We start from the raw sequence: 16,382 nt of genomic DNA on the forward strand, positions 1-16,382 counted from the left end.
TAACCCTTGGCATAGAATTAATTAACAGCAGATGTGTTCAGGTTTTGATTAATTAATCTCCTGCTGACTCCAGCTTCTCGAAGCCATGATGGCTTGAAGGCATAGGGTGACGCCTGTGTCAGTGGCTGAGCCGTGCCTGGGGAGGGGGCAACCAGTGCGGCTCTGGAACACGTTTGTGGCCTGAGTGGGTTTCACGTGGCCCAGCTGCAGTTGACCCCCTGATTGCCAGGGGGCTGAGATTGAAGAAAGCTGTCAGGACCAGTGGGAGCCTCAGAGGCCACGTTCCAGGGCCCTTGGTGCGGGGTAGGGGTTGGGAGTTGGAGGGGGAAGACCTGAGCACTGAGGCTGAGCGTAGGGAGGGCTGCCTGGACCAAGCCCTCTTCCACCCGGTCCTGGACCTGGGGGGAACCAGGACAGGTTCAGGGTGAGTGAGAGGACGTCTCGTGGTTGGCCTTGGATTGTCCTGAGAAGACGTGGCCGAAGAAGCCCTTGAAAGATGGAGACCTCCTGGGAAACTGGCGGGCTCTGCTTCCAGGAACGAAGGGTGGAGAGGCCCCGATGGATTCTGGAGAAAAGGAGGGAGCTCAGGAAAAGGGCCAGATGAAATCTGAACTCTCTGAAGGAATGCCACGCTAGGAGCAGCCCACGGCCTTGGGCGTGGGCTGCAATGTCAGCAAAAGGAGGTGACAGGAGGTAGTGAGGAGGACAGCCCCCAGCACCACACTGCCCCCCCCCGCCGCCCTGCAAACTCATACACGTGTACTCAGAACACACATGTACTCAGACCTCACTGTACCAGCACCAACGTTTTCTGACTTCTGGGAGCACGTAGGAAACTCAGAACACAGAGAGGAACTGACCTCCCCAGGATCCCATCAGCAAGGTCAAAGTCGAGAGAGAAGCCCCATCTTCTTGGCCCCCCTCAACGTTCATTTATCTGCTCACTTGTCTCAGGTTTTGGGTTTTGTGTTTTGTTGTTGTTTTTTTTGCTTAGTTATTGTATGCTTGAAGTACAAGCGTTTTGAGTCTAATCTGTGCATACACAAGCTTTTACCTGGATTGTTTTCCTTTTTATTTACAAAAATGTCAGCATCCCCCTCACACTGCACTGTTTTTATCACTTGACCATTTTGCCTTGGGGGCTCTTCCTTATCAGCACATTGAAGAGGAGCCTGGAGCTTCCCCAGGGATAAGCCACCATGATCCAGGTGCCCAGCTCCGCTGAATCCCATCCATTCATTTCCCTGTTATAAACAAGTTACATGAGCATGTCCTTTTGAACAAATGAGCTGTTTCTGTAGAATAGTCTTGAAGGTGGGATCGATGGGCCTCAGGGCATGTGTTTGTGACTTAGCTGACCTCAATGTAGGGAGTGCCCGTCCACTTCTCTCACTGCTGCCTCCCTGTCCCCAGGAGGATGGACGATGGTGGGAGGGCTCCTCTTTGGTCCCCACTCAACCCAGTTTCTTACCAGGGCTGGGGTTCAAGGAACTTGAGGGTGGCTGGGAGAGCTGGGGTTGGGGGTGCTCCTGACCAACTCAAGGTCTGGTCCAGGTGGGCAGGAAGGCCCCCTCCCTGGCCCTCTCCCCTCCACGGGGGCTGAGGCAGGAAGAGGCACCTCTGTAGTCCAAATAGCGATTTCCTGCTACAGGATAGTGGCTGAAATCCGAGAGGCTGAGCTGGGTGGGAGCAAGACAGGGGCGAAATTTAGCCAGCCTCCCCCAGCGTGCATACACACACACACACACACTCTCTCTCTCTCTCCCCCTCCCTCTCCTTACAGCCACATACTCACGTGCCTTCTACAAAGTCACACACATACCACTCACACACATACATACACACACTCTCCTTCTAGCCACATATTTACACACATTCCACAAAGTCACACACATTCCACACACACAGACACACGGACACACACCAGATATATATACACATGCGGTCACACACCGCACGTTGCAGAGCCTGCAACACCGCCAGCCCTGTTCATCCTGACCTCTGTGTCTGCTGCCCTCTGCCCATGCCCCCATCCCAGGCCTGCCCTGCCTTCCCCACCTCCGCATCCTTGCCCAGGCAGTCTCAACTTTGCTGGGAGGTAGATGGTGACTTAGCAGCAGCAGCAGTAGCAGATGGCATTCAATGGCATTGGAGGTGATGGAATTCCAGTGGAGTTATTTCAAATCCTAAAAGATGATGCTGTGAAAGTGCTGCACTCAATATGCCAGCAAATTTGGAAAACTCAGCAGTGGCCACAGGACTGGAAAAGGTCGGTTTTCATTCCAATCCCAAAGAAAAGCAATGCCAAAGAATGGTCAAACTATCGCACAATTGCACTCATCTCACATGCTAGTAAATTAATGCTCAAAATTCTCCAAGCCAGACTTCAACAGTGGTTCACGTGAACCGTGAACTTCCAGATGTTCAAGCTGGTTTCAGAAAAAGCAGAGGAACCAGAGATCAAATTGCCAGCATCTGTTGGATCATCAAAAAAGCAGCAGAGTTCCAGAAAAACATCTACTTCTGCTTTATTGACTAAGCCAAAGCCTTTGATTGTGTGGATTACAACAAACTGGAAAATCCTTAAAAAGATGGAAAGAACAGACCACCTGACCTGAGAAATCTGTACACAGGTCAAGAAGCAACACTTAGAACTGGATATGGAACAACAGACTGGTTCTAACTTGGGAAAGGAGTATGTTAAGGCTGTATATTGTCACCCTGCTTATTTAACTTATATGCAGAGTACATCATGAGAAGCATTTCATGTACATCAGAGTACATCATGAGGAGCATTGTACTAGATGAAACACGAGCTAGAATCAAGATTGCCAGGAGAAATATCAATAACCTCAGATATGCAGATGACACCACCCTTATGGCAGAAAGTGAAGAACTAAAGAGCCTCTTGATGAAAGTGAAAGAGGAGAGTTAAAAAGTTGGCTTAAAACTCAACATTCAGAAAACTAAGATCATGGCATCTGGTCCCATCACTTCATAGGAAATAGATGGGGAAACAATGGAAACAGTGAGAAACTTCATTTTTGGGGGCTCCAAAATCACTGCAGATGGTGACTGCGCCATGAAATTAAGAGATGCTTACTCCTTGGAAGAAAAGCTATGACCAACTTAGACAGCATATTAAAAACCAGAGACATTACTTTGCCAACAAAGGTCTATCTAGTCAAAGCTATGGTTTTTCCAGTGGTCATGTATGGATGTGAAAGTTGGACTTAAAGAAAGCTGAGCGCCGAAGAATTGATGTTTTTGAACTGTGGTGTTGGAGAAGACTCTTGAGAGTCTCTTGGACTGCAGGGAGAGCCAACCAGTCCATCCTAAAGGAAATCAGCCCTGAGTATTCATTGAAAGGACTGATGCTGAAGCTGAAGCTCCAGTACTTTGGCCACCTGATGTGAAGAACTGATTCATTGCAAAAGATCCTGCTGCAGGGAAAGATTGAGGGCAGGAGGAGAAGTGGGTGACAGAGGATGAGATGGTAGGATGGCATCACCGACTCAATGGACATGAGTTTGATTAAGCTCCGGGAGTTGCTGATGGACAGGGAAGCCTGGCGTACTGCAGTCCACAGGGTCACAAAGAGTCAGACATGAATGAGTGACTGAACAGAAATGACATTTATCTTAGAGGCCACCCACCCACCCAGCTCTGCCCACATATCCTTCCAGAGCAAGCCCTGGTTCTAGACCCTTCCCATCCACACCGTGGCCCTTCTCTGTTGGCTCCCAGTCACTGCTCTCTGACCAAATGATCTCAGCCAGGTTCTGCTGTGGGCCCCGGGAAGAGGCCCTGCCACTCTTTGGACCTCAGTTTCCTTGTGCGCACGATGGAACAGTGATGAGGCTCTGGAAATCTAATGACAGTCCCAGTGTCCGGGGAAGGGGCCTGCCTCTCTGGTTTTCTTTCACCCGTGGAGCAGGACATCAGCCCCCCATTTGCCCAGGAGACTTCTTGAGGGGCACCCTCCTGCCCTGGATTGTCTAATCCAAGACAAGCATGATCACATTTGTGTGAGGACAAGGTGGTCAGGCCAGGTTGAGTTGTCCCTGGCCAGTACTTCCCATGACCTCCGGTGATCCTGTGTGTTTGCCCTGTAACCAAGCAAGAAGCTGAGCCAGGGGCTGGCTTGTGCGGGGAGAGGTGCTCAGCCAGACCCCGTCTGCTTCCAGAGCATCCACCAGCTTCTCCCACTTCTTTGGCACATTTAGTTGGCATTTCCTGTACTTGAACTCAGAGCTGGGCCAACTTGACTTCAGGCCTTGAACCCCTCATGGCTCCAGAGCAAGGAGGGGACACCTTTAAGCAGCATCAGTGATGCTAAATTGCCTGTAGTCATGCCCTGGGGACTTCTCCAGTTCCCTGGGAAGATGGGGTCGTCTGGGGGGCAAAGGGGTAATCCCTGAGGCTCAGGAGGATTGCTTCAGACACTCCCCATTGCTGAGCAGCAGGAAAGAGGAGAGGATTTTCAGGTGGCGTAGTGGCAAAGAACCCACCTGCCAATGCAGGAGACACAAGAGACGCGGGTTCGATCCCCGGATCGGAAAATCCACTGGAGTAGGAAATGGCAATCCACTCCATTATTCTTGCCTGGGAAACTCCATGGACAGAGGAGCCTGGCGGGCTACTGTCTATAGGGTCTATAGGGTCTATAGGGTCACAGAGAGCTGGACATGACTGAGTACACACATACTCTCAGGACTGGCCGGCATATGCAGGGAGGGGTGGGAGCCTCAGGGCACAGGCAGGGGCAGCAGAGGAAACAGAGGTCACAGATCTGGCTGTCGCATCCATGTTTATGCTCCTTCCTACAGTCCAGCTTTCCTAGGACGCTAGGGAGACAGTCATGGAATGGAACCTGTGGCCAGAGGCCCCCTGCTGCCCGGCCATCCCCTCCCCTCCCACCTCCTCCAGAGAAAAGCCCCCTCCCAGCCTTCCTTGCCCTGCACCTGGTTTTCCTACCTTTCCAGACCCTGCAGTGGCCTCTGCCCCATGGTTCCTGCCATCTCTGGGTCTCTGGGTGACAGTCTGGCTCCCTCAGGAGGCAGACAGGTAGCAGGGCTCAGAAGTGGGAAAGAGAGGTGTGTTTATGTTCTGTGTCTCTCAGACCTTTCTCGGGGGGCCCAGGAAAGGCGATAAGCCCACCACGTCAGGGGACAGAGGGCCCCAAAGAGCCAGGCCTCTGACGGGTTACCTGGCTGCCCCTCCAGGACCAGGTGAGCACATCTCCCAAAGAAATGGGAGTGCTATGACTGCAAAAGGGGGAGACAGGCTGGCAGATTAAAACAACGAAAGTCACTGTAGGTGGGTCTAGAGGAAGCACCTGGGTGGGGGACGCCGGGCTGGAAACCTTGAGCTGCACAGGGCATCTGGCTGCAGAAGGAAAGCCAAGGACAAAGGCCTTCAGGGAATTCCTTGGCGGTCCAGTGGTTAGGACTCCAAGCTTTCGCTGTCGGGAGAGTCCAAGTTCGATCCCGGGTCGGAGGACTAAGATACAAGGCTTGACCAAAGAAAAACAAGAAAAAGGACAAAAGCCTTCAAATATCTGAAGCCTGGGAGGAGAGAGAGGCTGTCTCAGGCTCCAGCAGCAGAGGTAAGACCCAGAGGCAGATGCCTGCCCTGGGCAGGAGAGAGAGCCGCCCCGCAGGCTGCATTGCAGTGGCGGTATGGGGGAGAGGGGTCCTCCCTGTTCCCAGGACTGCCCTGGGGGAGGGGTTGTTGAGGGGTTCCCATAGAAGGAAGGACAGATGGAGGAGGGTGGTTACAGGTGGCCCCCACAATTCCTGCTAAATCACACTGGCTCAGCAGCCAGCGACTATCTGATAGGAGCGAAGCAGAGAGTGAAGCTAGACAAACCAGAGATGGAGTAAGATGCTGAAAAGGAGGGGAAGAGACAGCAAGGCAGAGGGGAAAGTGCAGACAAAGCGTTCCCAAGGCCCTAGAGACAGAGGCAGGCAGGCTGCAGGCACGTCCCTCGGCTGCGCCCAAGGTCGCCCGCCAGGGCTGTGGGTGCAATGGTGCCCCTCCCGGGTCCCGGGTCCCTCCCACGCCTGGAGCCACCACACCGTCCGGCAGCGGCATTAATTAGGGGCCTAGCTAATGGCTCGGAAGATTGGCCCGTTCCAGGGATGCTGCTGAATAGAGACCTCGGTGAGATTTATTCCTAATTATCTCATTTGTCTCCCCCCATTACTCTTTATGGCTGGGATTTATGGGGCCATTAATGGGGCCTGGCCAGGCCAGGACGAGTGTGAGCCTTGAGATGCTTCATAATAATAACAATAACAACGCTCACCCTGGGCAGATTGATAGGTTCTTGCCGTCCCCGCCCCCTGTCCTTGGGACCCCAGCTACCTGCTGCCCCATGTGTCCTCTTGCTTCTGGGACCCCTGGCGCTCAGCTCCAGGTCCTCAGCCACCTGTGGAGTTCAAGCCCTCCTCCGCCCCACTCCACCCCAAGCCTGTCTTTTAGCTCTTCTCTGGTGCCACTGACCAGGAGCTTCAAGCCAGTAGCTGGAGTGTCCAGTCCAACGGCAACGCCTCCAGCTCAAGGCCTGTGTCAGGAATCAATGAGCTCGGTTGCAAGCAGCAGAAAAGCCAGCGAAAGATGGCTTCATCTGTAAGGACATGCCCTGTCTCTTTAACAGAGGTGAAGAGGTCGGTCATCCCGAGTTGATCTGGAGACTCGGAGGTGCTCTTAAGGAGCCTGGCTCCCATCCTTTGGCTCTGTTATCCTCAGCGTGCAGTCCAGGGCTCCCCTCCTCATCACAACGTGGCTACTGCAGCCCCAGGCAGCAAGCTCACACAGTATCCACACAGAACAAAAAGAAGCAGAGAGCGGGAGAGACACCTTCTCCCCCGAAACCTTTCAGGAGAGGGGCGAAAGCATTTCCAGAAGCTTGCGACAGGCTTACTTACATCTTTGTCCAGATTGGGTTACAAGTGGTCTAAGGTTGACTTCTCCAGAAAGAAGCCCTAGACAAAGCTTCGAGCGCAAGTAGGTTTGTTCAGGAGGGGATTCCAGGAACCATCAGGAGAAGAGGAGTGAGACTGGGAGGGGAAGCAGCCAATAAAGGGTGTGTTATCAAGTTGGTTACCACCGCATGTCGCTGGTGCTCAATCCTGCCTCTGAGGGAGCTGAAGTATTTATACACCAAACCCACCAACACTGGTTGAAGGCTGTTCCCAAAAGAGCATCAGTTTTCTGGAGCTTACTGCCTGCTTGGGCTGCTGGAGGAAACCCTCGGGCAAAGGGGTGGAGATGCTAAGAGGCAGGGTTAGCCAGAGAGCCCTTCACTGGTAAAGGCTGAGGGGACAGGCAGTCCCATCACCGTCAGTGGGCGTGCAGGGACTGGTGAACGGGCCCACCTGGTCAGTGGGTATGCAGGGACCGGCGGACGGGCTCACCTGGTCCACTGCTGGGCAAGGAGAAGGGACCCGCTGCTGGGGAGGCCACCACAGGGTCTGCCGCAGCCTTCCCCCTACTCTCCAGGGGTGCAACTCTGTCACCAGGGGCTGATCACAGGCGCAGAGCAATTTCTACATCAGCCCAAAGGAACGTGAGGACAATTCACAGAGAGAGAAGGCGAGTTTCAGGCCGAGTGCTGTTAGCGTCACCCCAGTCTCCTCTACCTGCTTAGCTCGGGAGGAGAGCAAGAGATGGCCTTCCAACTCTTCCTGTGGCTACAGGCTATTACTTCTCCTCCATCCCCCCTCCTGGGTGTCACTGCCCCTGCCTTCCCACCACCACCCACTCTTGAGATGGAGAAGTCCAGCTTTTTCCATCCAGGCGCCAGCTCCCCACACCCCCCATTTTGCTGTAGGTAGAGACTGCCTACTTCACGTTTCAGAACCTAGAGCCCTTGTGCACCACCACTGGGAGTATAAATCAGCGCCTCTGCTTTGGCAAAATGGCCATCTGTCAACCATTGTTGTTTTGTTGCTAAGTCATGTCTGACTCTTTTGTGATCTCATGGACTGTAGCCTGCCAGGCTCCTCTGTCCATGGGATTTCCCAGACAAGAATACTGGAGTAGACTGCCAATTTCTTCTCCAGGGGATCTTTCTGACCCAGGGATCAAACCCGCGTCTCCTGCATTGGCAGGCAGATTCTTTACCACTGAGCCAGCAGCGAAGCCCTATATCAACCATACAAGAAATTCCCTTCTGGTTGTATATGAAACATATCTAGGTACACACATCCTCCCAAAGGCAAGGACCAGAATGTGGGCTTTTTGTGCTTTGTTCATTTGTTTTAGATTTAAGTCGTTTTAAAAAGATTTACTTGATTATTTGGCTGCATCGGGTCTTAGTTGTGGCATGTAGGATCTTTTAGTTGAGGAATGTGACCTCTTAGTTGCAGTATGTGGGGTCTAGTTCAACGACCAGGGATCAAACCCAGGCCCCCTTTACTGGAAACACAGAGTCTTAGCCACTGGAACACCAGAGAAATCCCAAGGACTAGAGTGTCTGCGGAAACACTATATTCATAATGGCCACCAAGTGGGAACTCACTTGCGCATTCATGGTGGAATGGAGAAAGAGATTGCAGTGTAGTCACTCAGTGTAATTCTACACAACAGTGAGAATGAACCAACCCAACAGTGAGAAGCAAGCCAGACACAAAAGAAGAGACTCTGGATTCTTTTCACATAAAGTACAAAGACATCAGAATCAATCTACAGTATTGGAAGTCAGTTACCCTTTCCCATTGTTTCTTCCTTCTCTGTTTACTGTATCTGTATGAGATTCAGTAAATAAGATACACCGATGGATGCTAACTGAACCTATTATGATCATCATTTCACAATGTATATAAATCAAACCATCATGCCGTACATGTTAAACTTATACAGTGAGGTATGTCAATGATTTCTTGATAAAACTGAAAAGGAACAAGAAAACATATTGGCTGATTTACTTCGCTTTTCGTGACATTAGTTGCTCTGCAAGAGGAATGAAGAGTTTGCCCCCAAAGTCTCACTTTCCGGGAGAGGAATCCAGAGAGCTCTGTGTCTACCATGCTGGTGACAGAAATCTTATGCAAACCAACTTAAACAAAAAAAGGAATTTATTGGCTCTCATAGCTGGAAGGAACACTTTGGTATTTGAAAAATTAAAGAAAGATCTTCAGCCATCCATGGGAGCTGGGGACCCAGTGTCTCCAGGATTCTCTCTCTCGTTCTTTCTGTCTCAGCTCTGCAACTCCCTGTGTGTTGGCCTTAGAGTCTCCCGTAGCAGATACATCTCCATTCTGGTGGAAGGGGAGCGAGCAGGGCAGATCGAAGCCAGAGACGCCAACAACCCCAGTGGGGAAAGGACTCTCACCCTCAGAGAGGACTCAGGATGGCTCTCTAGGATCCCGTGGCCATGCTCTGGATGGATCGCTGCTGCCAGGAGCATTTGAATCTTTGACCCAATCAAGCTAACATGACTATGAGAAGTGAAAGTGCTAGTTGCTCCATCGTGTCCAACTCTTTGCAGCCACTTGAACTGTGACTGCACTAAATTGGTGGTCTGGATCATCTATTTACTCCTGTTGGGGCGGGGGCTTTGGTAATTAAGAGCCTCATCAGAACCACATGGAGGGGAAGAGGAGCAGTTCCCCAAAGCAGAGACATTGTTTTAGAAGGAGGAAAAAGGTTGCTGGGAAGACAAAAGAAAAACAAATGCTTAAGACACACCCACACTTCCCCAAGGAGAGAGCCCCCCACCTTAAGTGGTTCTTTCTATTAAAATCTGGCATGCATCTTGCTGGTATATTGAGTGAAGCCCACTGGTCAGAGAAGTGCTTCTCATTGAAAGACTCCAGAGGCCACTGTTCACACTGACTTCTGTGAATGGTGCCCCTTGAAGCCCAACAGTGTGTGGCAGCCCTGAACTTGATCATGCCTGGCTGGACCAGGGGTGGGTGGCTGGGCCATGAAGGAAGCATTGAAAACTATGAAACACTTAGTGATAAATCTGACCAAAAATGTATAAGACTTTACACTGAAGAATTAAAATACATTGTTGCGAGAAATGGAATGGAAAGATAGATTATGTACATGGATCAGAAAACTCAATATTGTTAAAATATCATTTTCCCCACCAACTGATCTATAGATTCAGTGCAATCTCAATCAAAATTACAGTAGATTTTAAAAAACATTTATTTATTTGGCTGCATCAGGTCTTGCTGGCATCACATAGGAGCCTTCACTGTGGTACATGGACTCTCCAGTTGGGGTGTGTCAGGCTTAGTTGCTCTACAGCCTGTGGGATCATAGTTCCCCAACCAGGGATGGAACACACATCTCCTGCGTGGCAAGGCAGATTCTTAACCACTGGAGCACCAGGGAAGTCCCTCCAGTAAGCTTTTAAGTGGAAATTGACAAGTTGATTCTCAAATCCATAAAAGGGACAAATGGCATAGGATGGTCAAAACAACTTTTTTAAAAGAGCAAGAATTTGAAGAACTTATGCTCTTGATTTTACAAATCTACAGGAAACAGGACAAATTGATGGACTTGACAGATGGACAAATAAATCAATGGAATAGAACAGAAAGTCCAGAAATAGACACATGCATATATGATCAATTTATTTTCAACAAAGATGTCAAGGCAATTCAAATTTCAAAAGCGTCCCCTTCCTAGTTCCTGACATACAGTAATTCATTGTCACCAAAAGCTGGTTTGAGGCAAAGGCAACAATACACATGACCCCATATTTTGTGGTGTTGGCTGATGCTTTTCAACTCAGTTGCCAGCTCCTGGAGCTCAGGCAGCAGGAAGGGGACACAGACCAGTGGGAGGCATGCGGAGGACCAGGCCTCCAGGGGACAAGGGGGGATGCGGGGTTAGAGGCAGAAGAGAGAGCACGGATCAACCAGCTTGTTTTCTGGCAAAACCGCCAAGACAAAGAAAACCAAAATGTTGTGATAACATATTTCTTCTCCAAATTTCATCCTGGTAGAATTACTGGCCAGTAATTACCTAGCAAATTAGACAATCTACCAGGACCCCAGTTAGGTACCTGAGGACATAAGTGGTCCCTAATTAGAAAAAGTTGTCAATTGGGAACAATTATCTCTGTTCTGTTTCATTTCCTCCCCTCCCCGAGCCAGATCTCTCGTCCTCACCTCCCCCATTGGGACTTATGTCTGCTCTTGCTGTTGGGGGTTGGGAGACAGGTGGGGGAGGCAGAAGCTCCCACCTACCACGGCCACTAGTGCCAGCTCAGGAGGTCGTACCAGAGCCCTGCCCTGTGCTCCCAGCCGTGCCCTCACCACCTTGTTCTGTTCACGTGTTTCTTTTCCCACTAAACTATAGACTCCCTGCAGGCACGGGTTTGTTTTAATTATCTCCCCATCTCCAGATCTAGCCCAGGGCCTGGCTTTGCAGAGAAGACACAGAAAAGGTGGTTGAAATGAAATGAGGACTCTGGGCCCCAGAGTGATAGTGCTGAGCATCACCATCTGAGCACAGCGGAGAGGGCTCATTGCACCGCCTCACTTGCCTGGCCGTAGCCTAGAAACACCACCCCACCCACATTCTGCAGACGAAGCCTGGCTGGAGGTGAGTGACGTCAGCCAGGCTCCCGAGTCCTGCGTGGCTCTGCAGTTGGAGACATCACTTCAGGTTGAGGGATCAGAGAAAGCTTCATGGAGCACCTAGTGTTTAGTTTGGGGGGATTTGGAATTAAGAGGAAAAGCTGACAGAAGCAGCACGCAGGTGCAGAGTTTGATCTGGCTGAATTATTGGAAGTTTGCAAGAAGGAAGGAAGTGAGAGAGGGAGAGAGGAAGGCAGTTGGGGTTGCAAGAAACCTTGAAAGACTACGAGGGAGTGTGGGCTTCATCCCACAAGCCTTGGGAAACGATCCAGCAATGACGTTCCCAGAAGTTGAGTCCAGAGTCAATGCTCACGAGGGAACCAAAAGGAGAAAGATGAGGGGGAGGCCTGAGGTGGGGCAGGGGGATGGTACAGACACGAGAGGAAGGTGCCTGTCCCGGGCAGGAATGACCCCAACAACTGCGATCAGACAGTGGAGGCAAGAGGGAGTGGGGGGTCGGTCAGACTAAGTGCCTCAAATTGTGTCCTAGCAATTTTCCTTTTAGTAATTTACCCTAAAGAAATTATTCAGCATAAACATGAAGATCTTGTGCTTCACGATGTCTATCACAGTATTATTTAAAATAGTATTAACAAGAGAAGGGGAAATATTACGCTATATAAGAGAAGCCAGTCGAAGACCACGTCTTGTCTGGCCTCATTTATATGAAATGTTCAAGTTGGCATATCTGGAGAGACAGAAAGCAGATTAGTGGTTGCCTAGGGCTGGACTTGGGGTGGAGGGTGGATTAGGGGGTGACCACTAATGGGTACAGGGCTCTGTTTTGCTGGTGCTGCTGCTGCTAAGTCGCTTAGTTGTGTCCGACTTTGTGCGACCCTATAGACGGCAGCCCACCAGGCTCCCCCGTCCCTGGGATTCTCCAGGCAAGAACACTGGAGTGGGTTGTCATTGCCTTCTCCAATGCATGAAATTGAAAAGTGAAAGTGAGGTCACTCAGTCGTGTCCTACTCTTCCCGACCCCATGGGCTGCAGCCTACCAGGCTCCTCCGCCCATGGGATTTTCCAGGCAAGAATACTGGAGTGGGGTGCCATCGCCTTCTCCGGGCTCTGTTTTGGGGAGATATAAATATTCTAAATTACATTACAGTGATGATCAGACAACTCTGATCGTCTGTACTAAAAGCCATTGCATTGTACAGTTAAAATGAATGAACTTTATAGTTTGTAAATTTACCTCAATAAAGCTGATCAAATTCTTAAACAGGGCAGGGGTGTGCTGTGTGCTATAAGGAAAGCGGTTTCTGCCTGAAGCTCTGAACCCCAACAGAAAATAAGGCTGCCCTACCCCAACTCGATGGATGTGAGTTTGAATGAACTCCAGGAGTTGGTGATGGACAGGGAGGACTGGCATGCTGCAATTCATGGGGTCACAAAGAGTCAGACACGACTGAGGGACTGAACTGAACTGAACCTTAGGAGTGGTACCCCTTTGGAAGAGAGTGGGATGAGGTAGCAGGGGATGAGGGAGACTCAGGGAAACAGCTGGCTGGGAGCTGAGGGTAAGAAGACTTGCTCAATGTGATGCTCCAAAGACAACTGTGGTCTCAAGTCCATCCCTAGTAGACAGCCAAGCAGCTGGGGCCCCGCCACCAGGCTCTACCTACAGCCTCTGCCTGCCTGCAGGAGGGCACCCAGGGTTGCTCTGCACCCAGCCACCAGGCCAAGGTCCTGGCTGAGAAACAGAGGAAGGTGGGATGTTCAGGAAGAGGGCAGGGGAGAAAAAAGCAAGAAGAAAAGAGCCTGACAGTCCTGGGGTTCAATCCCAGATCCTCCACTTAATTGACTGTGTGACCTTGAGCAAGTTTCTTCACCTCTCTGGGTCCCAGTTTCTTCACCTTTCTCAAGGGAGAGCAGTTAACGTTACTGGCTTTAGCAGGTGTGAAGAATGGTGTTCCATGCCTTAAGGAGCTGTGCAGGGACATCATCACTCACCAGGGGGAACAAACGCTGGTGATGGGGGAGCCTCATGGAGCCCCCAAATCTCCATGACCACAGCCAGCGAAGGTGGGGCCAGGGGTCGATAAAATCACTGATCCCAGAACTTGAGGAAGAACAAGAGGAAGAGGGGCTCAACCCGAGGTCTCGCCTTGCATTCATTCCCCCACCCCTACTCCCACTTTCCATTCCAGAAGCTTCCAGCATGAGGGTCTTACCGGCTTCTCTGAAGAAGGGACTAATTAAACCTTAATTGACACAGCACTAATTAGCTTCTTAATTACACGGAACCACATGATTAGCCACTCAGCAGACACTAATTGTTCATTAGGAAGCACCCTCTCCCCCTTCCCTTTTCTAGAACCTACCAGCTAAGGCACCTGACGGGCTCATAGTAGTTGGTGCCCCTCGACCCCAGCCCAGCTCAGCCTCTGTGCCCATCCTGATGGTGGTGGGGAAGGCAAGGGGTGCAGCTGGATGAGTTCATGCTGCCCTGGCCTGAAGTCACGTGCCCTCTCATGATAATAATCTAAATATAACAACTTTTATCATTTTGAGTATCTCAGATTCAGGAGCCTGTAGCCTTCCGCTTTCAAACCCCTGGCCTGAATCAGGATAAAACTGTGGGTTCTGGAGGCCTGAATTTCAGCCTTCTTGGCGTGAAGGGAGCCCAGGGCAGACCCAGGTTGAAGGACAAGAGGACAGGGAGCCAGTCTCTGACACCAAACAGGACAGGTACTTTCCAGACGGAGAGGCTGAGGCACCATGAGAGTGAGAAACGTACCGGGGGTTCACACAGCAAGTAAGTGACAGAACCAGAGTCAAACCCGGGTCTACCTCCAGAGCCAAGCTTCTTTCTACTAGTCCAGCTGCCTCCTGCAGAATTTTCAGATTTCACGACATGCAGAATCAGAATCTGGAAGGAAGGGGACTTGCCCCCCACCCCCCCAGGAGCCATTTGCCTCCAGCGACACAGCTTAACTTCTCTGTAAGCCAGGAGCAGGGCCTCGGAGGATAGGGAGGGGCCGCCTGGGTTCAGATCCCAGCTCTTCCTAAGATGTGTGGCCTTGGGTGAGTTTCCCTGGACCGCTCTGTGTCTCAGCTTTGTCCTCCATAAAACAGGGATAACAGTACCACCCCAACCCCCAAGGCTTCCTAGAGGATTAGGAGAGCTAGTGCATGAAAAGTGCCCAGAAGAGTGTCTGCCTTGCAAAGCCAGTGCTTTATAAGGGTTACAGTCACTACCTTCCATAATAGAGGTTGGTGGTACCTCCAGGAAAGCACCTTGGGATTTGGGGTCCACTACCCCTCCTTCCCACCTCTCAGATTTCCTCTCCACTGAACCACAGAAACCACTCCCAGTAGCTCGGAAGTCACCTCTCCCTCCTGAGAGTCTGCCCCGACCTGGGACCCTCTCTATATGTCTCCCCTGGCAGGGGCTGGGCAGGGGAGGGGGCAGAGGTGGTCAGGCCTGCGGGCTGATGGGTGCACAGACCCCTGGCGCATCCCACCAGAGGTGTGGGCAGGAAGGGGACCAACATGGCCTGCAGATCCAGTGACCACACATCCTGCTTCTCCCAAGACAGGCCTACTTTTCTCCGATTGCACTGATGTCATTATTCACAGGACCCCCTTCCACTCTTTTTTTTTTTAATTTGTTTGTTTGGGGTTGCACTGGGTCTTCATCGCTGCATGTGGGCTTTCTCCAGTTGTGGTGCGCTGGCATGTGATATCTTCCCAGATCAGGGATCAAACCTGTGTCCCCTGCATTGGTAGGCAAATTCTTAACCACAGGGCCACCAGGGAAGTCCCCCACCTCTCACTCTTAAACGGTGCTGACTTGGACAATAGAAGACATGGTCCCACAAGGTACACACCTTCCTGTGCCTGCATGGGCCAGGCTCTGTCCACACCAGTGGGCGGGAGACAGTGCTCACCCACCCCAGGGAATCCCCAAACTAGGGGGTTGGACTGTGACCATCCTCTCCTCTGACACAAGGGAAAAAACGATATAGGTGGAGGGCTTCCTCAAATTCTTACCACTGGAAAGGGGAGGAGTTGAGATGCTAACCCACAGTTGAGGGGCCACTGCCATGCTCCTTCCCAGCGTTGGCAAGGGGGCACAATGCAGGAAGGCTCATACGTGATGTGGAGGGCCAGGGATACACGTAGGGAGTGTGGCTGGGCTCGCTGGGATTTAGGGAAAGGGGTGAGAGCAACACGGTGTCTGGAGTAAAGGCTGCTGGGGGCAGGCATCGGAAGGCAGGGTGCAGGTGGCTGAGGGGACTGGGATCAGGGGAGAGGGGGGCCCTGCAGAGCGTCAGGGGCTTAGTTCAACTATCCAGAGAGCTGCTCTACTGGATGAGGCATACGTATCCCCTTATTCATGTTCTGCTATTGGCTTAGGGACTTGAGACACAGAGCCAGGCTGGGCAGGCCCCAAAGTGCCTGAACTGAGATCTTTGTGGAGGACGGAGCACCTGCGTTAGCTGGGTATCAAAAAAGGTACCGCATATGGCAAGAGCTTGTGCAAACACTGAAAAATACATCTCTGGTCTCTTCAAGGATGATGAGTGGACCAGCCTGCCAGGCCCTGGGACGCTTTTATAGACGTGAGGCCAAAAGGGATGTTGTGGCCTATCTGGGGAGAAACTTGGGGGCCTTGGGGAACATTTTTCTTTTAATGTATGTGCTCAATTGTGTCTGACTCTTTGCAGCTCCATGGACTGCAGCCCTCTAGGCTCCTCTGTCCATGGAATTTTGCAGGCAAGAATACTGGAGTGGTTGCTACTTCCTACTCCAGGGGATCTTCCCGAACCA

Source organism: Bos taurus, chromosome 23 (genome assembly GCF_002263795.3).
Source record: "Bos taurus isolate L1 Dominette 01449 registration number 42190680 breed Hereford chromosome 23, ARS-UCD2.0, whole genome shotgun sequence".
In the NCBI taxonomy this organism is placed as follows: Eukaryota; Metazoa; Chordata; class Mammalia; order Artiodactyla; family Bovidae; genus Bos; species Bos taurus.